The following is a 27,818-nucleotide window of genomic DNA, read 5'->3' as shown; positions in this document are numbered from 1 at the left end:
CAGAGCAATTTGGCCTTGTGATGACAGCCACTGGCGCTCGAAATACGACGCGAACTCGCCGATCCCTGCGTCGATTCTGGCGTTCCCGGCCACGGGCATCAGAGCCTTGAGGCATGACATCCAATGGGGAAGAACCAGGGGGAAAGGAAGGAGTTCCAGCCCCACCAGCTCCCTTATCCAATTTTTTAGAGCTGAATCCTGCGTGTCCCTGTACAGCGACTGCAAAAAAAAAAAAAAAACGCGTTTGTTTCTGAATTAGGTAGCGAAGGGGATAAGAGAGGCAAACAATTTTCACGAATTCATGTTCCTATAAACATCGACTGATAAGAAACGCACCCGTAAGCCAAGCTCAGCCAGCTTCCGCATGAAGCACTGGCTGAAGTGAAAGAAGCATCCTTTCACTAACTCCAGCGAACACAACTTCGCAGGCGGAGATAGCAGACACCTCAAAGTCGAAGTGGCCCACCCCCAGTGTTCCCACGGTCCCGTGCCTGGCACACAGTGCGTTCAACTTCGAAAAGCTTTGTGTAGTCTGCCCTTGTTTTGCTTGGCATTAGGGCAACCACCAGTGGTAGCCCTTCTCCTCTGAGGAACCCGTGCACGCTGTATGTTTGAGAAAAATCTGGAGGGCAGTAATCGAACGTGTCATCGCATATCTAGTGCTTCGACTTATGCAAGACCTGGAGGTCTTGCTGCTAAGCAAATACCAGGAAGGGGGGATCCGCTTGCTCTAACAGCACCAGCCTTTCAGTGACATTGTTGGTTGTTCGTGACTCCCATGTTTGGGTCGACATCTCCCAGACAGCTGGGGGGGTCACCTATTCTGTGTAAAGTCGGATACCGCTGGTTAATTTTCCGGTAATACTGTGACCTCACGGTCCTTGTAATAAGACATGACATGCTTTCAAGCATACTCTTGGTGATTGTTGCTGTCAATTTGTGGGGGCATGTCTATGGGATTGGTTCAGGCGCTGGAGAGCAGCGTTACTATCGCAGAATATGGTGACCTTTGGCGGTTGAAGCTCCGAGGCAAGATCGGCCGCCAAGTGGAGGACAGCAATTTCGGCAGTGGTGGTGCTGGCGGGGAAGGGCAGGCGGCACTGCCTAGACCTGTTGGCCTGGGGGGCGATGCACGCCGCCGCCGCGCTGGCCGGGGATCACCAAGCCATCCATAAACTGGATAATTTTATTATATATCACCATCAGGGTATGCTTGAACAAGTCAACAGAAAATCACTCGACAGCTGAAAGAAATCATTCAGGGTAGTTTGCTTTTTGGAGAATGCAAACTGAATCAGCTTTCTTCCCAACTTCGGGGGGTAGAAGACTTTGCCCTGTGAATCTTAGTGTTGCTCACAGTATCTCTGAAGAGCTCTCAGATGCTTGTCAGCTGACATTTTTCGCTCCACCATGTCCTCCTCATCCTCCCCTTATTCCGGTTCATCCTCGAGGGCACGTGCACCATTTACTTATGCCAGGATCGCATCATGTGTAAGCTCTTCAGGGCACACGACGTCCACATCCGCGGAGACAAAACCTTCAAAGGACTCCGGAACATGCGCAGTCTCTTGGATGAGGGCCCAGGCTTCATTCTCAAGGCTGTCTTCCTTGGGGTCTTCCATGTGAGGCCCCTCTTTCCCCATGTCACCACATTTAAAGCCTGCTTTTGTGAAACAGTTTTTTACAATTTCACTTCTCAGGCCATTTTAGACGGCTGGAATGACCTAACAGCAAACCTCACATGAGCGACAGTGTTGCGGTCTTGCTGCATGTCGAAAAACAGGTGTTCTAGCAACCGTGTCCTTCCTGTACTGCAACTTGACAGAGTGCACAATTCCTTGGTGTATTGATTGAAGGTGAGATGTGGTGTTGGGAGAAAAAAAAACAATCTTCGTGGCTTTGAGCACGGGGACCTTTGTGCGGCAAGAGGCATTGCCCGCAAAGACGCGCACATGCTGAAACTGTAGTTCACCTCTGGGGAAAATGCAGTGTGGTAGCTGCTAGCTCAGCATACTCCAGGTGGAGTGCACACTACAAGAGCAGGAGCAGGCAAGTTGTCCCCCTGAGGTTGGTTGGCTTCGTGTGTAGTGCCTCTTGCTCGCAAAAAGCATTGCAGCGCCACTGGTGATCAAAAATATTTGCCATAAACCTTGACTTTCAAGGTAACTGAGTGGCAGCATTTGATTAAAGAGGAATTCAGGGCTCAATGGGCCAGAGCTGGACCATTAGTTGTGAGGTACGCTATAGTGCGAGGCTCTGAATTAATCTGCCCACCTTGGTTTTTTTTAACATGCACGTAGCATGTACACGGACCTTGTATAACTTTGCCTCAATCATAAATACAGTTGTTGCAGTCAGGTGTCAAACCCGTGACCTCGTGCACAGCAGCAGCATGCCCCAGCCGATGAGTTACCAGCCGGTCAAGACTCTTCTAAGTGGCTCGAAGCAGGTACATAGGCATGGAATTCACTTTTGAAGCAATTCTCGAAAACAAATTTTTAAAACGGTGAAAAATGTGATTGTTATTCATTACAGAGGAACTTGTGATCGTTCCGTTGAGAGCCAACTGTCGACTATTGTTGTTGATCTGAGAGTAGAAGATGAAGGTCCATGAATTTTTTTGTTGACCTTATTATTTCTGATGCACATTAATGAGACATTGTAGGCCAGGCAAAAATGTGCGACTGGTTTTCAGCTGGAATCGAACTACTGTCGAGCCCAGATATATCGATAATTCGATACATAAAATATTTTTTTTTGCATAGGATTTCCAAGGGGATGTTTGGACTGTTCGATAAATGCAATAATTCTATATATCTGGGTTTGATATATGCGGGATCGACTGTAGTTCAACTTCAAATGGTTTGTGGAACCGTACCCAGTTAAACTGGCCCTGTTGTTTTTCTGCAGCTCTTTCTTACGAGCTTATGGATAATAACTTGTTTAGAGGCATAACCTTTTTGCAAACAAGTTACAAGTGTACTACACGTATCGTTAGGGGTGGCGAGGCCACGCGTGCAGGAGCCTTTAGCAGAAGGTGTGTCGGCTTTGGGTTTGAGTTTGTTTGGAGAATTTAGAGATAAGGAAAAAGAAGTATACATAGGAAAGAATGGGGAGGGTTGCTGCAGGCATCCATCACAACACGAGCGTCTGTTCAGACGGGGCGGTGAGGGAGTGCCGTGTTCATTTCCTAGCATTCACAGAAGCACTCTGCGCACAACACAGAAATGGACCCCGCATGTCACAGCACATATATAACATTCATGCGCTGGCATCCTTGGGGCATCACACGCCCTTCGAACAGGCCTCACCCCGGAGACTGCTCTGAACATGCTTACGGTGATCCCACTAGATGTCAGGTGACGGGATCCAGCCACTTTATGCAATTCTTTGAAAGGCAGGCAAGCTGACATGAACTCCCTCTGCATGTGGCGACGACGCTTCTCTCTTATTGCCTCTTGTGTCGGCTGCAGTTGCTTACAATAAAATACAACAGGCCCCAGTTGAACTGGTCCCAGTTGGGATGGAGTTGGGAATGCTGCCAGCTGGAAATAAGATGGGAATGGCCCCAGTAGGAACTGGTCCCTGTTGAACTTGTCTCAGCCCTTGACTGGCATAATAATCCATGCTTAAACTAACGAATAGGGAGTGACAAATACACAATTCTATTCATTGAGACCAGGGCTGAATTTCAACCCTCAGGCTCCTCTAATTGTGCCCCGCCTGCCACCTCGCACTCCGTCCCCTCCACCACTTTGAACCGTGTCTCCTCCACCTCCAAGGCTTTGTTCACCACCTTCTTCCGTTGGGCCTTTGTGACATCCTGGATCTTCTCGGTTAAGATGCGAGGCAGCAAGGCAAGCGTTGCACTGACGTCCACTTTTTGGGTTCTTCCCCGGTACTCCGGAGGCGCTGAAAGCATAATCATCCATTTAAGTACAAGGCAATCGAAGCGATTGTTGCCATATTGTAAATGAACAATGCCAAGTACTGTATTTTCGGGATTATAAGTCGCACTTTGTACGTGAAGTGTTCGTAGTTCATGCGCCCAGTTGCCGTAAAGCTGTGCTCACCCTCTGTCATCCACGTCTCCCACAAATGCAGCAGTGCAGCTTTAAAGCTGCGATTGACGGCAATATCTAAAGGCTGCAGAAGCTTTGTCATACTGCCTGGAATTACAGCAGGCAAGCAGTTGACAGCCTTTACTTTCCTGAGCATTTCGTAGATAAAATGCGCATTCAATCTGTGATGATGAGCGCACCTTTTTTTTCGCATGGAAGAAGCCACCTGGACGCCTCGAAAAGCATCTGTCAAGCCGAGTGGCGATCATTTTTTCGTCCGTCCATGCTTTCTCATTCGTTTGGACGATGACAGCTGAAGGGAAGCTATCCATCAGCAGTGTCTTCTGCTTCAGTATCAGCAGTGGTGGCAGTTTCATCCCGTCCGCACAGCAACAAGAACGACCATAAAATGTGACTTTTTGTGCCCTGTTCTTTGCAGCAGCACCAACTTCTCGCCCTTTTGCACAACAGTTATGCCCGTTGGAATGTAAAACATCAGCAGAATTTCATCCATGTTGACAATATGATGTTCCGTGATCTCATTTTTTGTGCACTTGTTTCTTCACGAATGCCTCGAAGTTCAACTTTTCTGCAAAGTCTTCCGGCGGCTTCTTTCAAAAAGTGGTGCACGCACTGATGGTCATGCAGTTGCGCCTCATAAATCCGAGATGGTTTTCCGGCAAAACCGGCATGCTCCATTTCTTTAGCCCGTGTTTGCTCTTTGAGGCGCAGCTGCACTGTTGACAATTCCCTGCCTTCGACACGCTGTTCCAGTACCCATGCACGCAAACAGGCTTCCAGCTCGGGCCATTGGGTTTTCTTGGTACTTTTCAAGGCTGTGGGCTAACGTACGGGATAGCAGAGGAACCCGGCTAGCTTCACTAGAGAAAGTGCTATGCGCCGTACACTAGCCCCTGCGGAATCCGAAGATATGCAAGGGTTCGGGTACTCACATGCGCTAGACAGGCTCCTGCGATCCAGAGTAAGGCTTTATTGCGTGGCAGATACAAGTCATATACCAGACAACACGACTATCTCTTGCGGGGAGACAGTGGCTCCGTTCGCTCACTCCAGTCACAGGACTCGGACCTTGATATCCGTCATCATGGCCGCGGGAGCAGGGGACGCATCCAGTGCGATCGATCAGGGCAGAATCTCTCAGCAGAGTCCCCGTGGAATGCTCTCGCGGGCTGCTCGTCGGCTCAGGTGGAGGAGAGGAGGTCTCCTCCGGCGACCAGGAAGAGGGCGGCGAGGGAGAAGGCGGCGAACCAGTCCTCCTTCCCCCTTGCCCTTCGCACTCAGTCGCGGCAAGCCGGTTTGGCGCGTCGCGCAGGGTCATGAAGCGGACACGGCTTACGTGACGCGCCGGCTACCCAAAGTGGTGGCTACCAGCTTGCCCAAAAACCTGTGCGTACAAGGCCTAGGGACACTAAGATTCCCCCCCCCCCCCTCCTCCTCAAGACCGACGCCGCCGACGGGCAACCCCCCAAAAAATGCACCTACGCGGCCGCTTCCTCTGATCTGGTTTAAAGGGAAGCTGAAGCGCTTTCCAAAAAAATTGAGTTAGATTAACAGTTATATTGTTTCTTGCGCGCTGATTCCGAATATCACATTGAAATTTATCGTACATGAGTCCAAGTGGCATTTATCTTGCAAAAAGCGCGGCCCCGTTTGAAAGACGCGCGCTTTTCGTCTTCTGACGCCCCTGATTGGCGGCGCCCATCATGACGTCAAAGGAGGACACCCTTCGACCGCGCGGGTTGTCGGAAGCATTGCGAACGATCGCACGGTTGCCTTTGCGGCAATTTAGCTTGCAGTTTAATTTTCGAACATGACTGGAAGTTTGTTTTATAATTTCCCGTGCTGTTGGTTCAATTATCTTGGAGCTTAAATTTGCTTTACACGACAGAGAACCCCAAAGCAGTGACTGTGACGTCGACTAGTGGGTTCCATCAAAATATTTTTGAATTAGGCAACCAGCATAGGGCGATTTTATACCTTATGTTAATATTAGGTACTGCCTTAACTGTTTCTTATTATACACAGAACCATTTATGCCGAAGATTAATGGGCGTTTTATAAACAATCTATCAGCAAAAAGCACGTACGAGCACTGTGCAAAAAAATAGCGTTCATGCGCTGTAAACGTATATGCGAGACACATCTTGCCGGTACACGCATAAACAAACAAGCAGACTCTGCTTCCGCATTTCCTTTGTTCGTTGTCGCCCACCCCAGCCCCGTTACTCATCCCCGTACACAGACCCACACGCGCGCGCCATTTCGGCAGCGCCCCGCACGGGGCACCTTGAGCAATCTTGGTGACGGTACTGGCGATACCGCGGACCCCGAGCCCCCAAACATACGCTGGATCCAACCGTGGCAATGTGTTTATAGGTGAAGGGTTAGAAACCATGAACGGTGGCTGTCGGAGCCCAGGTCAAGCTCCGGCGGATGGGCTCCCTGTCTGTTCACCAGGCAGGGAGCTCCGGGACCTCTTTGGCTACCAGGGTAAGGTCAAAGAAGAAAGTACCCCCGTCTCCCTGCTTCCCAATGTATCATATGGCATTTTCCAAACCCCCCCCCAAACGTGATCGGCCCCCGAAAAGGGGCCGCACCGAAGCTTCATTCCCACCCTTGCCAACAATTGCATCCCAAAAGCCAGATAACTATCCGCGCTTCTTGATTGTTGAATCTCTTGACAAGTCAAATCCCATCTCCTCCCAGTCAGTGTTCCTTATCACCAAATTCCTTGAAGGCATCCTTGGCAAGTCTTTCCAAGCCAAGAAACTGAGAACCGGCGAAGTTCTGGTCGAGGTGAACACTCACCAGCAAGCCACAAGCCTCCTTACCCAGAATCGCATGGCAGATCTGGACATCTGGACACCGTAGCCTCAATAGCTCTCAGGGTGTGATTTCTGAGCCAGATCTGATAAATGAGACGGAAGCCGATCTGCTTGAAGGTCTGAAAGGCGAGGGCGTGACGGCAGTGAGGCGCATCACCATGCGGCGAGATGATAAGCAAATCATGACAAAGCATATAATCTTGACATTTGACCGTTCCACACTCCCCGAATCCATCAAAGCAGGTTTCATTCACTGTTCTGTCCGGCCTTACATCCCGAACCCGCGGCGCTGTTTCAAGTGCCAACGGTTCGGGCATGGCACCACCTCCTGTCGCGGCAAAACAACGTGTGCAAAATGTTCATCCCAAGATCATGATACAGATAACTGCCAGGCTCAACAATTAATGTGCAGCAATTGTCATGGACCTCATGCTGCGTACTCCCGCACGTGTGAAAGGTTCCAGATGGAAAAGAAAATAATAAATCTCAAAATCACTGAAAACATTACCTTCCCAGAGGCGCGGAAGAGGTTCGCCTCTTTTCCCCTGGGGAGGTACGCCGACGCAGCTCGCCGGGGGGCGGAGCGGCGTCTTGTTTCGGCGGGGACCCAGTACCGAGAGTCGGACTTGGTCCCGCCCCCGCCCCCCCCTGGGTTGCCTCTTGCAGCCCAACCCGCCTCCGCACCGCTCGCTCAGCCAGCAGCGGCTGTGGTGGCATCCACGTCCGGTGCGGATGCTGCTGCACCCACCGTTTCCCCCTCTCCACCGGCCCGAAGCACACGCAAGGGCCCGGACGAGATGGAGACGGAGGCGGTCGCAGCGACCCGCTCCCCCTCCTTACTGCCTGTGCCATCTGGGGTGCTCCCCACGCCTTCGGCACAGGCAGCGCAGGCAAAGAACACCCGAAAGGGTACCACGTCAAGGGGGCCCAGTCCGCTGGGCACCCCCTTGCCATCAGATGACGACATGGACGTCGAGCCCTTCCGGCTTTCATCGCAGCGGAAGGAACGGACTGCGACGTCCAGGTCAGTAGAGAAGGCCAGAAAGCCCCTCCCAAGAGTGCAAGCCCCGAAAGACCCTACATAATCACTCTCCAGTAGCTCTATCACATCATAATGGGAAGAGAAAACATAGTTCAATGGAACTGCAGAGGCCTTCTGAATAATCTTGACGACGTGCATGAGATTCTGCATGCCAACCAGCCAAGTTTAATGTGTGTCCAGGAAACACATCTGAATTCCAAACACACAAATTTCTTGAATAGTTACCTGGTATACAGGAGAGACAGGGATGGCTGCACACACTCTTCTGGCGGTGTTGCCATAATCGCCCGAAAATCCTTAGCATGCCACCCTGTCACCTTGAATACCGTCCTTGAGGCTGTAGCAATACGCTTAATAATATTTAATAGGTTGATAACGGTATGCTCCATCTACATTCCTCCTGATGTTACACTTTTAAGCTCTGACTTCGAGGCGCTGGTTGACCAGCTGCCCGAACCGTACATTCTAACAGGCGACCTTAATGCTCACAATTCTCTTTGGGGCTCTTCTCGTACGGATGCCCGGGGTCGCCTGATAGAGAGGTTTCTTACATCCTCTGGAGCATGCCTTTTCAACAATAAACAGCCTACATATCATAACATAGGACACAACACATACTCATGTCTTGACTTGGCTATTGGTTCGGCAATTCTCTTTCCATGTCTTGAGTGGGGTGTGGCCACGGACCCATATGGTAGTGACCATTTCCCTACTTCATTAACGTACATAGGTAAAGGCCCAAGCAGTCCATCTTCCCATAAAAGGTTTAATGAAGCAAGAGCTACATGGAATACATTTACAGAGACATCTCAACTACACCACACATCCATAGGACACCTACACGTTGAAGAAGCTACCCAACTGCTCACGGCGCACATCCTCGACGCCGCCGAAAAGTCCATTCCCCACGCCTCTGGTGCCCCGCGCAACCAGCGGAGGCCGTGGTGGAATGAGGACTGTAGGCGGGCGCGAGAGGCCCAGAACAAGGCGTGGGGTGTCCTTCGTCGGTACCCCACGTCGGGTAACCTCATTTTGTTCAAACGGGCCAAGGCGTTAGGAAAACGTGTGCGCCGTGAGGCAAAACGAGAGAGTTGGCGCTCATTCATAACATCTATAAACTCGTACACAGACACACGGAAGGTATGGACACGTATACGCAAACTCAAAGGACAACATACACACAGCCTGCCCCTGGTCAGTACAACAGGGGACACACTGGAAGACCAGGCTGACACACTCGCACAATACTTCCAACACGTGTCCAGTTCAGCACACTACACGAACACTTTCTTGAAGTACAAAGCCTCTTGTGAAAAGAAGTCCCTACACGATAACATCAAATCACAGACTTCTTACAACTCCCTGTTTTCACTACATGAGCTGAGGGCTGCTCTGAGCACGTGTAAACCCTCAGCTCCAGGCCCAGACAACATTACATACACAATGATACAACACCTACACGCAGACACACTTGAAGCACTTCTACATCTATATAATAAAATATGGCTTTCGGGGCACATTCCACACTCTTGGAGGGAGGCCATTGTAGTAGCTTTCTTGAAGGAGGGAAAGGACCCGTCGTCCCCCTCAAGTTACCGTCCAATAGCCCTGACGAGCTGCCTGTGCAAGCTCTTCGAGAAGATGATCAATCGCAGGCTCGTGTACTTCCTCGAGTACAATGGTCTTCTCGAGAGCTGCCAGGCAGGCTTTAGGGTGGGGCGATCGACGAACGATCAACTGGTTGCACTTGACTCATACATCAAGGATGCCTTCGTACATAAGCAGTACTGCTTAACTGTCTTTTTCGACCTCGAGAAGGCCTACGACACCGCTTGGCGTTATGGGATCCTTAGTGACCTCAGGTCATTCGGTGTTTCGGGTAATATGTTCAACACCCTTGTTAGTTATTTGTCGGAGAGAGCGTTCAGAGTAAGAGTTGGTTGTGCACTTTCAAAGGTTCACGTCCAAGAAAATGGTGTGCCGCAAGGTGGCGTGTTGAGTTGCACTCTCTTTATCGTAAAGTTGAACTCTCTGGGAAAGGCACTTCCACCAACAATCTCTTATTCTATGTATGTAGACGACGTGCAAATATCTTTTAAATCATGTAATATGTCAATATGCGAACGTCAAGTCCAGCTTGGTGTCAAGAAGCTTGCCGGCTGGGCAGACAAGAATGGGTTTAAATTGAATCCTGCAAAAAGCTCCTGCGTTGTGTTCTCGAGGAAGCGCGGGGTCCATCCGGACCCAGACATTACTCTGAATGGTGTGTCGCTTCCTGTGAACAAGGAGCACAAGTTCTTAGGTGTTGTGTTTGACCATAAACTCACATTCATTCCACACATCAAGAAACTTAAACATAAATGTCTGAAAACAATGAATATACTTAAGGTTCTCTCCCATCAATCGTATGGTTCCGACAAAGAACTCCTACTACGGCTCTATACTGCGTTGGTTGGGTCTCGGTTAGACTATGGCAGTGTGGTATATGGGTCGGCGACTAAAACAGCGTTGCGTATGCTTGACCCAGTGCTACACTTGGGGCTGCGGCTTGCGTCGGGTGCTTTTCGCACTAGCCCTGCTGAGAGTCTTTATGTCGAGTGTAATAAGTGGAGCCTTGAGAACCAACGAACATACATGGACTTGCTTTATGCTTTTAAGATTTCATCGCTGAATAATCATCCTTTTTATCCTGTCTTTAACGATACATCAACATCCCTGCTCTTTGTAAATCGCCCATCCGTTCCTCTGCCCTTTTCACTTAGAGTGAGAGAGCGAGCCTCGGATCTCAGTGCTTTGTTTTTAGATGTGTACAGGTCATCCTTTTCTAACAGTTTACCGCCTTGGCAAGTTCGCCCTGTGTCGTGCGACCTTTCTTTTATGAGACTTGACAAAAATCGTGTACCACGAGCTGCAATACTGCAGCACTTTCTGGCTTTGCAGTTTAAATACACATGTGCCGAATATTATAGTGACGCTTCTAAAACCTCCAGTATGGTGTCGTGCGCTGCTCATGGTCCTAATTTCAATGCAGCCAGAACCATGAACGTGCACACATCAATTTTTTCTGCAGAAGCGTATGGAATTTTACTGATTGTACGACACATACTTGAAAATCATATTCCAAAGTCTATCATCTACACAGATTCCTTGAGTGTCGTTCGCGCACTGTCATCGCATACACCCGCCAAAAACCACATAATTAATCTTGTATTTAACACTATCATGTCTGTGTATGCAAAGAAGCATGAGCTGGTCCTCTGCTGGGTCCCAGGACATGCAGGGATCGCTGGGAACGAGTTGGCAGACGAGAGGGCCGGTGCTGCTGCACTCAGGAACACTGTGGACATTACAACGGTACCCTACACAGACCTCAAGCCACACATAAGACAACACTTGCGCAGAACATGGCAAACACACTGGAATGAACAGACAGACAACAAACTACATGTAATAAAGCCACACTTGGGACGGTACACATCTGACTCGCACAACAGACACACGGAAGTCGCCTTGGGTAGGCTGCGGATAGGGCACACCCATGCAACCCACTCGTATCTGCTGACGGGATCTCCTAGACCCCAGTGCGGCAGGTGCGGAGAGGCCCTATCCGTAGTGCACATACTAATCACATGCAAGGCACTTCACACAACACGACACAAACACTTCAGAGAACTCTACAGACAACATATTCCCCTACATCCATCTTTTTTCCTAGGTGACGATGCCATTGTTTCCGTCAAACGTGTGTTTGAGTATCTGTCAGAAGTCAAGTTTTTAAACCTCATTTCCTATCACGCATCATGAAATCTGGCCCTTTACACCAGCCATCCTCACTGTCTTTTATTGATTTTACTTTTGTTCTTGCTTATTGATTTCAGTGTCTAAGTTCTCACCTCTCATATTTAACCACTGTTTTGGCGCTCTTTGCCCTAGTTGGCCTTGCGCCATTAACATCCAACCATCATCATCATTTCGGCAGCGGCGCTATACGGTGCCTCCGCGATTGCTAGCTGCTGCACTTCGATGAGTGGCGTCTTACTGCTTCACATGCATTTATTCTGAAAACACTGCAGCATACTAGTGCCTGCTCAGCATTATTGGGTGTAGTAGGGCTTGATTTTCGCTTGTGCGTTGCGCAATATGCTACAATATTACGGCCACGTCGTTATAATTAACAGACCAGTCGGACAAGACAGTTACGTTGTAGTTACGTTACTTTAGGTAACAATCACCAAACGTTTGTGATAATGAATCGTTGGCCTGTTTCAGCATTTCTAGATTTAAGCATTTACCGCGCTAGTCGGACAGAGGCCGTATATTTACTCTTCACTCCTAATTTTTTTAGTATCATCATTATATATATCACCGACTATCAATGGAGCACACTTGAGGTTCAGTGACAACAAGTGCTTGCCAGGTTATAATATGCAGCCACACGGAACCTTCGGGAAAAAATTAGGCCCCGCAGTCAACACAAATTATGGCACGGTGGTGGTTCGGAGTGGTTTTTTTTTTTTAATTCCAGACAAACATAACTTTATCGTGACATGTATACTTGCAAAATAAGTAATCTGGTTGTCTTGGTTCTTTTACTTTGTAGGAATACTGTTTACCTCTTAGCCGGGAGAGAACTTCTATCAGGATTGGCCCCTTGTTTTAGTTTCGCCAAAAAATTGTTTTTTTGAACACTGTCCTGAGCCCATAGGGAAAGAAAACCGACGCGTTTAACGAAACAAGTATTCCCTGAACAAATGTGACTTGGTTTCTGGAATAGAACGAAACATCCCCGGCCAGAGTACAGCAGTATTCCCCATCCTTCCTAAATCTAGAATCTAATGTGAACATTCACGTCCGTCGCATCAAAAAAAAAAAAAAAACGCATTGGAGCGGTTTACAAAGTATTTAACGTAGTGTAGTATATTATCTGTCATCAAGCACAGCCACCTTGGCTGTCGCTTCCGTATGTTATCAAGCATCCCGGCGTGGCATTATTCTGCTTAGGAATACGGCATGATAACGTATGCCTCGTTTGGCGTTCGTGCATACTTTTTGAACACGAACATTGTACAAATGAGTGCTATCAACCACAACAACAAGTATCATTCACAAGGAAACACGGCGAAAAGAGCATGGCCGAGGCGGCCGATCCGGCCGGAAGTCCAGGTATGACGTTTTACAGCCGGTTTTCGCCCGCGCTCTTCGGTCTTCCGGCATCGCGCGGCGAGATGGGGGCGGGGCATCGGGCCACTTTTGTTTGCTCATTGCGCCGCTTCTATTGCATGTATTGCGAACATATTTCGTACACATGAACCATTCAATGTGTACTTGCTGCTAGTCAACTTTTCTTTTAATTCTAAAACCGCTTCACCTTCCCTTTAATGAAGTTCGATCAGGTTGCTGTCAGTGCTGTCGCCGCCCGAACTTGACGTAGCATCCTGACGTAGCGACGCTCCTGCTGGCCTGCAATGTACTGGTGCAATATGCCCACCAGTTCTCTTTGAATGGCATTTGTCTCCTCATGGAGGCGGACTGTCTTCTTCGACAGCTTGTATTCTTTTTTTGCCTGTTTCTTGGCACGGTTTTCCTGCCGCTCCAGCAGCTCCACAACTTTGTCAATTGGAGATGCCTGCTGCCGCCTTTTTCGTGTGGGGCCTTGGTCGGCTGTGGAAGCAGGGGGTCGAGCCTGGCTCGTTGATGGCTCACTGGCGGACACGTCTCCAATCAACGTGTCAATGGTGGACACCTCGTTGGTCCAGGAGAGAAAGGCCACTTGGCATCGGTGGCAGCAGTGTTCGGGCAAGCATGTATCAAAATGTGAGAGATGCTGGCAACAGCAGCCAACTCACTGGTAGCACAGGTATTCAACTTCAAATCATACAAGCAGCCAAAGCCGGTGTGGGAAGGGGAGAGAGGAGCGACCATTATAGTAGATGGCGATGGAGCTGTATAGTGCTTCAAAAGAGTCTACTGCCTGTATCATTTGCTAATTTAGGTTTTTTGACGACAGAGCAGTAACCTTTGTAACCTTTGTGCAAAATACGTAGCTTTTTCAAATGGAAGCGAAGAGTTAAGTTGCATACCAAAGTAATTAGCATCATCTTCCGAAAAATGGATACATCGCCTTATTTTTGGTATCAATTTATCATGGCCTTCGAAACAGTGCCAAATATGTCCAATATAGACTGGGAAGACCCATGGTGCTGTTGCGAGTTCATGAACTATGATTTTCTACAAACAAAACGCATGCCACCCCTTGAACAAAAACTCACGCACTCCTTATTACCAATCTGCAAATTTGCTCAGGTTAGTGGGTTTGCAGACAAGAGTCCTGCTATACTTTGAAAGCTCTGAAAAATTGACAACAGGCATGTGCAGAAGTGCCGAAGTATGCATCCCTTGCGAAAATTTCGTATATGAACTTGTATAGAAAGTGCCATATGTGGCCACCACCAGGAATTTGGCATATAAGGCTGTGCATGGATGTGTCGCATAAACTGTGCCAATATAGATGTGTGCCATATTTATATGGGTGAGGACCATACATAGACATAAGCTGTATGTGGCTTTAGATGCCTAATCTTTTAATCGCTATGGGTTATGACCTGGGTTACGACCATGCAGCAAAGAGCAAAAATGGGAGGTGCGACTGGTGTGGCCAAGTGCACAGTCAATGTGCAAACCGACGTGGACTACAAGGCTTTGTAGCTGTGACGGCGAAGAAGAGGGTAGTGGGATCTGATAGATGAGACGGTAGCGGCCACAATTCTTTCTGAAGCTGCACTGGGAAACGCCAATGGCACCGGCCATATGCCATTAATTTGCGCGCAACAGATGCCGCTAGCCTAACCTGGGCCGAGCACTTGTGACATTGTCTAGCCATCACAGGAAGCGACGTTTCCCTTCTTGTCTTGGTCTTGCTCCATGCCATGCGTTCAGCATAAATTATAGCTGTGCAAATCAGACTGCAGCTATAAAACTGCTGCTGTGAATGCTGACAAACACTTCATCATCACATTCATTTCACGTTTTATTACAAAAACTGCTGTGAGGGCAGCTCAACAAGTGCTTCCAAGTTATTTACAGGGGTGCTACTGACAAATTTCAATTTGGAGCAATTTTTGGAGCACATATATGTAGATTTTAGAGCACCCAAAAGTTTCGGAGCAGTTTGGAGCAATAAATTATGAATTGTATAGAGACGTTTAAGAGGGTTTTTTGGGGAGGGAAATCACGAGTAACCATGCGTTTCATCGAGAACGAAATGCTGCCTAAACAAAAACTACTATTAAATGTCTAAAATTGGGACAATGAACACAGTACGAAGATGGTCACAATTTGTTTAGTTGAAATGAAACTGTTGACCGCACTGAACCGAATTCTAAAGCTTCTGCAATTCTTCATTGACAGCTGCCAGCTTGGCCATGTTCTCGGCAAGGCTAGAATTAGCCTCAGAAAGCAGCACCTGGCCACATTTAACGGCATTCATGTTCCTCCTATTAACCAGACTTGGTGAGCCCCTGCACGCATTCAAGCCTTCCCTTTGGCGAGTGCAGTCCTTTTTCAAGCCTTTCTTTCACATCACAGAGCTTCCACTTTTTTGCAACAGTGGACTGATTTGCAGGCGATGGTGTTCTTTTTTGTGCCTTCCGGTCTTCTGCTCCTCTTTTTAGGCGCTTGGACGTAGGCTTCGTGTGAATTTATGACTTGACCAGCTCTCTCGTCAGGGGCACAAGGGAATCATTGCTTTCTTACCGCTTCATGCAGCTCTTGACTTGACGGATCCCATTGATGGTTATTATAGCAAGCTTGACCGGTTATCCAAAATATGTTTATTCTCACTGAATCCCCTTTCACAATCAGCATTGCCGTGGGGAAGCGATAGCATAGCGCGGACAAGCACCTAGAGGAAAGGGTGTTTTGCGGAGTCAGTGGGCAGCAGCGAAGCACAGTAGCTGTCAAGACTGGTGCTGTGGGATCATGCCCGTTCGACTACAGGCCGGCAATGAGCGAATGCCACTCGTCAATCAAGCAAGTCACCTGCTCCGTTTGACCATGTGAGGAACACCAGTTGCAACATACTTCAGTGACTGTACTCTCTCTTCCATGGTCAGGGGCCTATATGGATCCAGAAAGCGCAAGCTGCTTGGTGAGATGCTTGGCCGCCGCGACGTAGAAAGCTTGAGCGCTAGTCATGAAGGCTTTCTTTTCTTGTGGATCCCAAGCCTTCATCTTTCTTTCTGTGTCCGGGCCAATCTCAGGGGCTTGTTTGAGACCAGTAGCTGCACATGACGCTTTGAAGCGGCTCAGCAATTTTTTCATACGATTGACACACTCAGAGTAAACAGTGTGAATCAGCGGTTCATCCTTCTGAAAACTTGCCTAAAAGCCTACAAATATTTCAGCAGTGTTTGCAGAAACAGTGTCTTGGCCAGCATGTTCGTGTCAGCAAGCGCAGATGCCAGTCTACTCTGAGCACGGCACCTGATGGCCAAGAATTGGTCTGTGTGTTGAAGTAGGCCTTTAGTGCTTGGTGCTGTTCAATTACTCGTTCAAGGTTGTCTTGTAAAGTTTGCCATCTGTTGCTGACATGTCGAAGGCAAACATGCTCTTCTGATGATGGTTGGGTTGTCGGGGCACGCTTCCAAAATTTTGTTATGAAGGTCTGTGGGGATGACGAGAAGATAATTCGTTCTCGTTCCGGGGCTGAAATTCTTCACGAGAACGGAGTTTTTCAGGCTGAATACTGGTAGGTTGCGTTTGAAGGTTTTAGGCGCAGCTACGTTGCATCCTTCGAGGTGGTCGATTACCATGACGCATAAGTCGGGGTCGGCAGACTGCTGGGTGGCGTGCCGACCCTGACTTACACGTCATAATCATAGAGGGGGGTAATGCCGCGAACCATGTATGGGTTTGTATATTTTTCCACGGTCGTGCAACTTTACCTCCAGAAGTTGCTGCTATTAGTTTCCCCCGCAAGAGCTGGGGGACATTCCACATGAGAAGTCAGCAGTGCTACGGCGGTTCGGCGACTCGTACGAATAGGGCGATAGTAAACGGTTGAAGCGGGCTGGTCCTCGATTGGTGTTGGAGAGGTATTCTTCGATCTCAGTAGGGCACTGGCCAGGTAGGGGGCGTGGGGCGTCGACGGAGAACCCTCGCAAACCGAGCCTCTTGTAGGGACAGCGACGGTAGATGTGGTTGGCCTCTCCGCAGTGTTAGCACAGCGGACGATTATCGGGCCATACGTCTTCCTTGGCGTCTGGTTTCAGACTACCGCGGGTCGGGCGGGCGACAGTGGGTGGCGATACGGCGGGTCCTCTTGACGATGTGTTGGAGCAGGGCGGGGTCGACGAACTGTCGCGGAGTAGGACATCGCTTGTGGCTCGCTAGCATCTTCGAATGGTGTAGAAGTTCCCAAAGCTTGTTCCATTTCTTCCCTAATCACGTCGGTAAGGGAAGCGGCGTGGGGCTGCGGCAGCGTGGGGAGAAGTTTCCGCAGATCCTCTCTCAATACTGCGTGGATGGTCTCGCGTAGGCTATCAGCCGGAATCCGCATGTTGTCGACGTAGTTGGCACTGGCCGCACCAACATAGTTGTGGTCATACTGCTTAGCACGCCGTTCGAAGGCCTTCTCAATTGTGGTTGCTTCGGTCACGAATTCGGTGGTGGTTTTGGGTGGGTTGCGGACAACTCCAGCAAAAAGTTCCTCCTTCACACTGCGCATCAAGAAGCGTAACTTCATTTCTTCCGTCACTTCGGGGTCTGCGGCGAAATAGTTGCTTCATCTCCTCAACGAAGATCACTACTCCTTTAAGTGGGTGTTGCGCCAGTTTCCAACAAAGGGTGGCTCGTTCTTTCCGCACGACGGTGGCGAATGTTTTGAGGTACTCGCTCTTAAAGAGAGTCTAGTCGGTTAAGGAGCTTTCATGGTTTTCAAACCACGTTCGGGCCGTACCTTCTAAATAGAAGAAAACATGCTGGAAAGGTTCTTCGTCATCCCACCTGTTAAAGATGCGGATGCGCTCCACTTCCTCCAGCCAGTCCTGAGGCTCTTCTCTGGGGGATCCGCAGAACAGTGGTGGTTCCCGGGGATGTTGAAGAACGAGGGCGCAGGGTCATGGTGCCTGCGTTGAGCATGGTTGTGGTCACGACATCTTCTTTCTTCACTTTATCCGGAAGCAGTCCAAACTCCGGCTGAACACCTTGCTGTCGACGGCTGACACGAGTGGTGCTTGCTTGTCGGCGTGACGAGGGCTTAGGGTGCATTTACCCAGCACCTCAACCAGATATAACGTGGCCAAAGACGGAGCAGTTGTCTTAAAGGAAAAACAAGTTTTTTTGAGCGAACTTGTGCCCCCCTAACAACTTAAAGAATACACGGGCAGTGCAGCAGCAGTCAACAAAGTGATGTGCTCAAGCGAGCGTTGACAATTCAAATGCCGCAGCGTCTGCTGTGCAGGCTTTTATCTTTTGGCGCGAGTGTTTCTGGAACCGTTGATTTACATACAGAACATCAGAGAAGATTATTCTGGGCTAGTGAGGTTAAGGCGAAACAGTCTGCTTGAGATAGCCCCGTGCGGCATAAAAATAAAGAATGAAAGAAGTGGTTCGCTTGGGACACAGATAACAGAGCAGGGCGTGGCCGGGCAGTAAAAACAAACAATAAACAAACCCATACATGGTTCGCGGCAATATTGTATCAATGCATGCTCACCTCTTTCTGATCTTTGCTCAGAAGCTTCGATGTCAAATGAAAACCCATCTGCGAGGGACAGACAGGGTTTTAGTTGCATACACCAAATGAATAAATCAAATATTTTTACTAGTTTCACTACTTTTTGCATGGGTGGGTGTTGAATGTCTGAAAGAAAGTGAGTGCTGTGTGGAGTGTTGTGCACTCAGCTCCACATTTACTGGTTGTGGTAGAAGAGGTGCCTACTGCTGGGAAGCTCAGAGGTGGCGGAGGTGGCACAGCTTGAGAGGCTCCACTTTTGTACCGAGCAGGCCTTGATGTCTAGAAGACGCAACGCACAAGGTGGGGGTGTATTTAGAGTCACGAAACCACACAAGGTACTCCCACACATACATGTGAGATATTCTTCATTCTAACACCACATCAACTGCCAGTTTACAGAATTCAGCTTGGTTAGCATTCTCTGGTTGTTCCATCTATGTCTTATGTTTCATCAAGCGGTTGCAATAATAAGCTATAATAGGCCATTCGCTGTTTATTGCCTTTCATTTCTTGGTGTCCTCGCTGTCGAGGTCGGACGTGAACTGTGCCATGTCCAGCTTCCTCCAGGCATCACTCTAGTTAGCTGGAGCAAAGAACAGCCCGACACATTAATTGCAGTGAATATAATCGGTAAGCAAGCTGGGTAAGACAACGGTGGCAACCTGAATATATGCACTGTACTGAGACTGCAGATATATTTCACTAAAGTGGTAATTTAAATAATGGGATTTCATTTTAACTATGTTTACTGCAGTTTAAGACTTACTGTATGTGTCCTTAATTGTCGCGTTAAATGTCTTCCAGCCCTTTGCTGGCGAGCGGCCCTTTCTTGCGAACGCCAACTTATTTCCAGGGCCCGCGGCCAAAAACACTTCTTGTTGGCGGTTATCCAGACGTCTGGAACCACCTCTACGCTTTGTTCGTCGACAAACTAAATAACGTGGTACTTCATCTGTAAAACATGAAAAAATTTTAGTGCCCACTTTATCGAAACAGGATGCTGCTGTTATAAACTACATCAACAATGCTTATGAAGGGGTGCATAATGTTAGGTTAGGAACATGATGCAGATTACTGAAGTGCTCTCTACTCTTAAAACTAATATGTTCATGCCTACGGTATCGCTGTGCTTGAATGTCCTGTAGGTCTTTATTTGGTTTATGGCCCTTTAAACGTGAATGCGGACAGAAGCAATCCGCCTGGTCTTCGTCACATCTTTTTCTGTGAGTTGTTTCTTTCCTGCAAAATAAATATGCAAACATTTTTAACCACCATGCTTTGCAACTTAGGGTCACATACCTTTCGTGAAGGCTGGGGTATTCAGTTTGATTCCCTGCACCTCCGCGTCATCATTCAGAATGAAGCGTCTGTCTGCCATGATTTCATCCCCCGTGACAAGGTAGTCGCCTATGCTGCTGTCCCGGGTGATGAATTTATGTGATGCACGGCCCCCATATGCTTTTTATACAAACAAAATAAAGCCACTTGGTGCAATGGCTACAAGAAATTTGATGGTGTTGTGGGCTTTATAATTGCTGTACATCTGTGCCCTGGACATGACCTTTTTGGCATGCTGTAGCATGACCTCAGTGCAATTGAGAATGCACGTGGTGCTGTCGTAGCCATTCTCGATAAAAGATGATGGCATGCTTTTGGCTATGTGGCTCCTTGGCAGCCGAACAACATTTTCATAATTTGGGAAAGTTGCCAAAACAGGACACCGATAGGCCAAAAATGCGAGCCAGGTGCCCATAGAGGTGCCCAAGGCGAAGCCTCATGCAGCACATCATTAGCTGGTCAGCTCGGGACAGTTTACACGACGTTTTTGAAAGCACCCCCACTGCCTCGACCAGCTTCCTGAACACTGTTTTTGACAGACCAGTGTAGGAAAAAATGTCTCTAGGTAGCCCCTCAACAAAAGACTGCCTGAGAAACTCAAGTGGTGGGCTTTCACCGTATGCAAGTTCTTCATGACGAGGATTCTCCAACTGTGTTCCTGTGCCACAGGTTAAGGCATGTAAAAGAATGCGAGACAAAAACTTGAACATAAGAAATTTAATCGAAATTTCAGCAACTGCCATTATGACACTCCAACTGAGACTGCATTCAGGTTTACATGATGTGAGCAGGTCCATGGCTGAGGGTTAGATAAAGCGTTTAATACTTGTTGAAGCAAGTTACACGTCTTCTCTCATCGGAGCCATTGTGATCCCCCGCAACAGGAGCTGCTCAATTCAAAGGGTAGGGGGGGAGAAGGGGGAGGCCTTGGCGTACGTGACTCGAGGCTCATTCGCATGGCGCGAAGCAGTTCGAGTATCCGTGAACATGAGACCGCAATTGCATTACGCGCACATGGAGTGGCAGGCACGAGTTCTCACATCACTACACGGACACATACACTTCACACCTGTCTGGCCTACGTGACTCGATGCACGTAGGGATGACCGCGAGTGTTCTGAGGCACAGAAATATGTGACTGCGTTGTATCACACACATGGAGTGGCAGTCACGAGTTCGCACATCACTGTACACGGAGATGCAGGCACGACTTCTCACATCCCACCCTAGCCAAAATGACCAAGTCCCTTTGGTGACGTGAAAACTGAACAACAGTCTGCTAACATTGAGGTCAAGCTTCAGATGACGCAAGAATAGGGTCGATGTAAGGTGGTCTAAATAGCTTGATCTGGCTCACATGCACCACTCTGGAGTCAGGAGTTCCCGAATTCCGGCCTACTTGAGTCACGAGGTAAGTAACCGGGGTCTTCTTTTCGAGGATCTGATAGACTCCCTTGAACCTCGGAGCCAATTTCTCTGACACATGCGGAAGAGGCTGCTGGCGGCGCACCCAAACAAAGTCTCCAACCTTGTAGGAGTGATCTCTGTGCGCCCGATCATAGTACGCTTTGCGCGCTTGCTCTGCGTTTTCCAAGTTGCTGGCTGCCTCGGCTCGCTGGGATTGCAGTGCCAAAAGGCGCTCTTGCACAGAAGTGGGCTTTGATGCGTGGATGGTCTGGTATGGTAGATTTGGCGTATATCCGTACATTAACTCAAAGGGGGAGAATCCAGTGCTGGAGTTCAGGCTGGTGTTCACGGCAAAAGCGGCTTCGTCGAGCTTTTTTGTCCACTGTGACTGGTCATGGTTGCACATTTTACGCAAAACGGTGACGAGGGTGCCATTGCTTCGCTCGACAAGTCCGTTACTTGCGGCCCTGTATGCCACTGAATAGTGTACCGTGACTCCGTGCATTCTCATGAAGTTCTTGAATTCTTTGGAGTCAAAGGCTTTTCCGTGGTCAGAGAGGCAATCACTTGGGAGTTCCGAATCTATGAAAAACAGTGAAGGTGCCTGATTACTTCCTTCGTGGACGTATTCGGTACGGGTTTTGGAACAATGTACCGTGTGGCGAAGTCAATTACATTCAGAATGTAGCTCTGTTTGTCGCTGGATGGCATTGTTATGTGGTCCATAGCGATCGAACTGAATGGTACGTCAGTAGTAGGCATGAATTCCATCTTGCCGGCGTTCCGGCTGGTTGGTCTGTTGTCTTCCTGGCAACGTTGGCATGCCTGCACGTAGCTTGTAACGGTTGATAACATGTTCGGCCACCAAAACCGTCCTTGCAGTTTGTCCATCGTGCGTTTGATATCACTGTGCCCACTTGCGTCGTGAGTGAGCTCCAAAACGCTTTGTTGAATCTTTGCTGGCACAACAGGACAGTGATGCCCCTCTGAAGTTACCCGATAGAGGATGTCATTGATTATGACAAACGGTCCTGCTGAGTTAGGTTCAGCACACACTTTCTGCTTGGTGCTCTTGCAGAAGTCGTCTGCATTTTGCATGGCCGTGAATTCATGCGTCTGAGATAGCGCTGCACATGAATGCCGAGAAAGCATGTCAGCAACGTAAATTTGACGTCCAGGGCGGTGCTCAACAGAGAACTCAAATTCCGCCAAATCCAGCAATATTCCAGTGAATCGGCGAGACGGCTTGAAGTTTCTGGTCAAGCAGGCGACCGACCAATTATCAGTGAGCAGGTGAAATTTCCTACCAAGCAGGTAATGGCGAAATTTCACTGCAATAGCCCAATGCACAGCCAATGCTTCCCAAACGTTGCTGTGTAGCTTTCGTTCAGATTCCGTCAGTGATCGGCTGGCGTATTCAAGCACGACTTCTTTTCTGGCTTGTTTTTGTGTCAACACCGCTCCAAGAGCTGTTGCAGAAGCATCCGTAGCCACTGTTGTGGGCGCGTTGCGATCAAAGTGGCCTAGTATGGGTGCTGATGTAAGGGCCGAACGGATGGTCTGAAATGATTCCTCACACTCAGGTGTCCATTTGAAGTCGGCACTCCGCATTGCAGCTTGAAGTGGCGCGCAAATCTTAAAAAAGCCAGGAATGAAACGCCTGTAAAAGTTTGCGGTTTGCACCCAAGATAGTAGCTGCTTCGGCGTTCTCGGAGTAGGGATGCGCAATATGGCTTCAATCTTTGCGGGATCTGGCTGCTTCCCGTTTTGTGAAATCAAAAATCCCAGAAATTTTACTGAAGGAACAGCAAACTTGCACTTTTTCAATGAAGCCTTAAGGCCTGCTTGTTGCAGGAGGGTCAGAGTCTCATCGAGAAGGTCGAGAAATTCTTCCGAGTTCGCAAACATGATGACGTCATCGAGGTATGTACGCACACCAGATTTGGAATCTCGGGGTTTGAGTTGGGAAAATATTTTATGCATTGCCTTTTGGAAAGTGGCAGGTGCGTTCTTTAGTCCAAAGGGCATTCGTGTCCACTTGAAAGTGCCTTGATGAGTGATGAAGGTTGTCTTGTCTTGGTCCTCTTCTTTTACTTTAATTTGCCAATATGCACAGCATAAATCCAATACAGCAAACAAAGAGGCTCCACCAATGTCATCAAAAATGTCGTCTGCTCGCGGAAGCGGCTGGAGGACACTGACTGTCATCTGGTTGAGGGCCATATAATTCACACGTAGCCACTTTTTGTCACCCTGTGTCACGACAAGAGCTGGAAATCCCCACGGTCCAGAGGTCGGGCGGATGATGTCTTTCGACAATAAAGTTGCTGTCTGGTTTTCTAGAAATATCCGGTCCGAGGCTGTGTATCGGTAAGGTTGTCGTCCGTATGGCTGGGCATCGGGCTTTAACTTAATTTCATGTTCAATTCCTTCGTAGAGTCCAATGTCATCCGGACTCCATGTGAAAATGTCAGCGTGTTTTTCAACAACGCGTTTGACAGCATCATGTTGTTCAGGAACTAGCTGTTCTCCGAGAACGATATCAGTGAAGTCGTCGTCACCGGAACTGGAAGGGGAAAGAGGGGCTTCTGGGCTGCAGAGCTTTGTTACAGCGCAGCTTATTGTGGGGGCTGGGTTCACTTCAGACGCAGCTGCTTTGGCTAGTTTGCTCCATAATGGCTCATTTTCGTCGGGCTCATGGGCTAGTTGAAGTGCATCGGCCTTGGCATCTGGAGCATCAAAGTGAGACAAAGCTGATATTGTCAGAATAACAGCGTTGGCCATACGTGGCATAAGCTGGTCACGACACTGAATGATGGTTTTTGTGCTCGGCTGGTGGATTTCAGATGGCTAGGAGGCTTTACGTGGAGCTCAGCTCGAGCAGCGCAGAACCAGTCCTCTCCAAGAATGAGTGGAAGCGCGTTATTTGTCATAACGGCCACTTCTACTACAGCTGATATTGCTCCAACTGTTATCCGGAGACAGACAGTTCCGATAGGCGTCACTGATTCTCCTCCGACAAGAAGAACGGGTGGTCCTGTCCACGGCAAAACATTTTGTTTTGTGAGCAGTTTCGACGATATAATCGTCAACTGTCCGGGAAGGCTGGAATTTCTCCGATTCCTGGTGTAACGGCAGGAACCACAGCGCAACAAAATTTTGACCGATCAAGTGAATGAGGTACGTACGTGGCGTACGCTTTTGGCTCTGTGTTCCGGTGATCCTTACTTCTTTTGCTGCACTTTGCTGCAAAATGACCGGTCTTCTTGCATTTAAAGCAAACGGCGTTCTTTATGTCTTGACCGGGTCTATGGGCTGGTGCACCGTACTTATCAGAAATTTCTTGATACCGTGCATTTTGCTCGGCGGGCGGAAGCTCAGAAATGCGCTTTGGTGGCGGGCGCAATTGCTTTTGCGATTTTTCTTTTGGAGGAAAGGTCGAGGCTGGTTTGTCTTCGTTTTTGGTCTGCGCAGAAGACTGTCGAACGTTCCGCGTTCCTTTTGTGTGCTCAACGGTACGGTCTACCTCAATTGCGATGCTCAAGAACTCATCGACAGATTTCGGGCGCTGTACAGCAATTGCTGTTGCCAGTTGGTCATCGCGTATTCCTTGGATTAGATATTCAATCCTTTCTTTGTCTGTGAGGCTGACCGGGCATCGAGAAATTACCCGCAGTTTGGCGAATGCATACGAGTGCAGAGTTTCGTCGGCTAGCTGTAATCTGGCGGTCACGGTCTCCTGCCACTGGATAAGTGAAAGCTGTTCTCCAAAACTTTCTTTCAGGCTGGCTTTCCAGATGCGCCAGGTTGTCATATGCCGACCCTGCGTTTCATGCCAATCTGCGGCTGCTCCGCGCAGTTTGCTTTGAGCTATTGCAAGGAGTGTAGAATCTTCCCATGCCGCTAGTTTTTGGGTTCTCTCAAGCTCTTCGAGCCAGCTCTCGGCGGATGGAACACCACTTCCGCGAAATGTTCGCAGTGAAGCTGATAGGTCAGGAAGAGTGTTTACTGTAATCGGTCTCACCTGAGAAGCCATTGCAGACGTCATGATCGCCATGTATTGCTGCATGTAGGTGGTGAACTGTTGAAAATTAGAAGCGCTATCTTCGCTGAAGCTTGGCATTTGAGGGAATCCAGTCTGGGCAGGAGGAGTGTGGCTGTCTTGGGCTGCGTCCGGCGAATCATCTTGGTCTCGGTGACTTTCAATGTCGGCGAGTAGACGGGCGGCAAGTTCTTCTTTGTTGCCTACGGTGTTAGGCTGTCGGCGTTCAAGTTCTTGTTTTATGAGCGGCATTGTGATTTGTGCGATGTCATCGGCGGTTGCGTTGCTCCAATTGATGAACGGCATCTCGGGCAGATTCGTAAAGACTGCAGGCGAAGATGTTTGAGAGTGGCGGAAGCGACGGCTGATTGCTGAGCGAGTTGAGCTGCTCCGGTGCTCTTCGGCTTGGGCTGAGGCTGGGCTTGTCGGGCTGAGGCTGGGCTTACTGCTTGAAGCTGCAGCAGGTAACGTTGGGCGACTGCGCCATATGTGAGCAGGTTCATGGCTGAGGGTTAGATAAAGCGTTTAATACTTGTTGAAGCAAGTTACACGTCTTCTCTCATCGGAGCCATTGTGATCCCCCGCAACAGGAGCTGCTCAATTCAAAGGGTAGGGGGGGAGAAGGGGGAGGCCTTGGCGTACGTGACTCGAGGCTCATTCGCATGGCGCGAAGCAGTTCGAGTATCCGTGAACATGAGACCGCAATTGCATTACGCGCACATGGAGTGGCAGGCACGAGTTCTCACATCACTACACGGACACATACACTTCACTCCTGTCTGGCCTACGTGACTCGATGCACGTAGGGATGACCGCGAGTGTTCTGAGGCACAGAAATATGTGACTGCGTTGTATCACACACATGGAGTGGCAGTCACGAGTTCGCACATCACTGTACACGGAGATGCAGGCGCGACTTCTCACAATGAATTACTATTTAGCTCAACACAGCAAAGGTACAGAAAGGGTGAAGAAAGTGCACGCATATTGTTGCGTATCGTTGCAACTGTAGTTCAGGAATTGTGATTGCATGTTCACGTGGAAATGCCAATGCAGCATGTGGAATGTAGGTCACATGCATATGTGTGAACATTGCCGATAGTTGCCTTCAGGTAGCAAAAACAGAACTGTTGCAGCTGAGGAACGTTCACTGCCAAAAATACCTCGTCCTTCTCAACCACGACAGTGGTGCTTTGTTTTGTGCTGTACGCAAAGAAAAAGCAATCTTTGGTGTTTCTCCCATAAGCTGTATTCCCAGGCCGGGCGGTGAGGTGATTGTAGCCACACGGCACCCCTGCTTGACGCTGGCTGAGATGGTGTCGAAGTCATGTCGCTGGTGTGGCTGAATGTAGCGGCGGCACACAAGCTTGTCGCCTCTTCAAAAGCGATGACCTCCTCGGTGCTTGGTTGATGGTCGAAGGCTGCGAAGTCATAGGGTAGGGAATACTGCCCCGCCAGCAGCCGTAGCCATGCCACCTCCCGTCTTCAGAGCTCGTTGGCCTGCGATTCTTCGATGGTATTAGCCAGTGTAAGCGTTGGCCGAGAGAAGAAACAGCCAAGCCTGCTTTGGTAGACTTCCGGTAGGCTGGACATAGCAAGACGTTATCTTCGAAAGCTCAGTCTTGATCAGCTGCCTCTCCAATTCGTCACGCTCCTGTACTTCGAAGGCAAGGTTCTTGCGTGCCCTTAAGCACCCCGCCGAAACAAGACGCCGCTCCGCCCCCCGGCGAGCTGCGTCGGCGTATCTCCCCAGGGGGAAAGACCTCCTCCATGCCTCTGGGAAGGTGATGTTCTCGTTTACTTTCAAGGTAATAATCTGTTTTCGGTGATTTTTTCGGTTACCTTAACGTTAATGGTTTTCTTCTCAAGATGAAACTTTTCACAAGCGCGAGAGTATGCTGCGTGTGGACCCTGGCAATTCGGGCAGGTGAAGTTGGTTGTAGTGCAGTTGTCGGAGAGATGATCGTGCTGAGCGCATTTGGCACATGTTGTTCTGCCGCGACAGGAGTTGGTACCATGCCCGAACCTCTGGCAGTTGAAACAGCGCCGCGGGTTCGGGATGTACGGCCGGACAGAACAACGGATGAAACCTGCGTTGACATGCTCGGGCAGTGTGCAGCGGTCGAAAGTCAGAATCAGATGTTTGGTGGCTATTTCTTTGTTGTCTCTCCTAATGACGATTCGCCTTACTGCTGTCACGCCTTGGTCTTTTAGGCCTTCGAGCAGATCAGTCTCTGTCTCGGTTAGGAGATCTGACTCAGATATCACACCCTGGGAGCTGTTGAGGCTGCGGTGGGGTGTGACTCTGATATCAAGGTCTGCCATGCGGGTTTGGCTGATAAGAGTT

At 49.1% G+C, this 27,818-nt stretch overlaps 1 long non-coding RNA gene across 1 annotated transcript; it reads right to left on the bottom strand.

The window, feature by feature from the left end:
• LOC144165281 (uncharacterized) lies at nt 1-27,393 on the bottom strand. The gene is made up of 4 exons (XR_013321438.1): nt 19,984-27,393; nt 19,802-19,923; nt 18,664-19,636; nt 1-219 (listed from the first exon to the last, which is right to left on the bottom strand). It is a non-coding gene; the product is annotated as an uncharacterized LOC144165281 (long non-coding RNA).
• Between the last annotated feature and the right edge of the window lie 425 nt (nt 27,394-27,818).

Source organism: Haemaphysalis longicornis, unplaced genomic scaffold (assembly GCF_048455015.1).
Source record: "Haemaphysalis longicornis isolate Haplotype H1 unplaced genomic scaffold, Haemaphysalis longicornis Haplotype H1 scaffold_14, whole genome shotgun sequence".
Classification (NCBI taxonomy): domain Eukaryota; kingdom Metazoa; phylum Arthropoda; class Arachnida; order Ixodida; family Ixodidae; genus Haemaphysalis; species Haemaphysalis longicornis.
Note: the sequence above shows the minus strand (reverse complement) of the source record. Positions and strands in the feature narration are given on the sequence as shown.